The sequence below is a fragment of the Equus asinus genome, chromosome 6 (assembly GCF_041296235.1).
Source record: "Equus asinus isolate D_3611 breed Donkey chromosome 6, EquAss-T2T_v2, whole genome shotgun sequence".
NCBI lineage: Eukaryota > Metazoa > Chordata > Mammalia > Perissodactyla > Equidae > Equus > Equus asinus.
Genome location: NC_091795.1, coordinates 92,765,551 through 92,767,055, shown reverse-complemented (window position 1 = coordinate 92,767,055; position 1,505 = coordinate 92,765,551).

The following is a 1,505-nucleotide window of genomic DNA, read 5'->3' as shown; positions in this document are numbered from 1 at the left end:
ACAGTCCAATAGCTTTTATGTCTAACAGCTTTACGTCTGTGCATGCCTGTGTAACAGCCACCATAACCTTCATGAAACAGCTGTTTTAGACATGGACAGCAGGCAGCTCAGGACTGTGATCCCTGAGAGGAGGGAAACACATCAGAGAAGCCCTTGGATTGCTCTGCCTTTCTGCTTAGAGGTACTTTCAGAAACAGGCTAACAAGGTGCAGGAATGGGGAAGCTAATCACATCAGAGCAAGCCTGCTGAGTGGAGAAGACAGAGTTTAGGATTCAGGGAGGCGAAGGCAGCTGTAATCTTTAGAGCAGAGTACTGGAGAGGCGGGAGCCAAATAGAGAATGAGCTCCAGAAATCTGTATAAGGGTCTGTTTGACTTTGTTGCTGATATTAAGCTATACACGCAAGCTGAAAAATTCCCAGAGACCACACAGAGCTGGGAGACATCAGAGTCCTGACCGGACAGAGTGGAAAGACCTCACTGAACACCTGGGGCATTCAGCAGAGACTCCAGAAGGGCTGTACCTCATTAGCAGTGCTAAACCAGCCCTGGGATGAAGGGCACTCCGGACGACCCAACAAAGCTTCAAAACAAGCTTTGAAAGGATCAAGATGAACTGCAAGTAACTCCTCAGAACAATATCCAAGACTGTTTAAAAGAAGACAACAAAATTTAGCTCTCAATATTGTAACATTTACAATGAGCAGCATCCAATCAAAAACTACCAGACATACAAAGAAGAGAAAAATGTAACACATAATCAGGAGAAAGATTGGACCATAGAAAAAACCCAACAATGACAGAGATGATGGAATTACCAGGCAAGAACTTTTGAAACAGTTGTTTTAAATACACTCAAGTATTTAAAGGAAAAATATGAATATCACAAGGAGAGAAATGGAAGACAAACATACTGAACTTCTAAAACTTAAAAATACAATGTCTAATATGAAAAAGAAAATTACTCTACCAGATTAGCAGCAGATAAGCTACTTTGGAAGTAAGGATGTTTTGTGGTTACGGATTTTCAGGATTTTTCTCTGACTTACACCAAGATTGAGATAGGCGAGTTTCCTTGCTTTCTCCTTCTGCAAGGTGTGTATTCTTCATTCATCCTAAAGAGAGGGCATAGCAATCTAGGATTCTATATTTACACTGATATCTCCTAGTTGTCTCTGTGCCTTGGGAGAGCTCTTTATGTCCTGTCCTTGGCATCTTTTGCCTCAAAACAGAGGCTCCAATTACTGTGGTTTGGCATCTATGCTTGTATTGTAAATACTTTTAAATTTTCTGTGTGTTATGATGTTTTGACATCTTAAAAACCCTTTCTGGCTGGGGAGAGACTGCCTTTGCTGGGCCTAGCCAATTCTTAGAGACAGCAAAGGGCCAAGCTGGAGCATGCCTGTGATATGGAATCAACCAATCCAGAGCCAGGCCTCCTCTATCTGCCTTTGAACACCAGGCTTCAATATTCCTCTGCCTTAATCATACCAGGGCCAGGTGCCA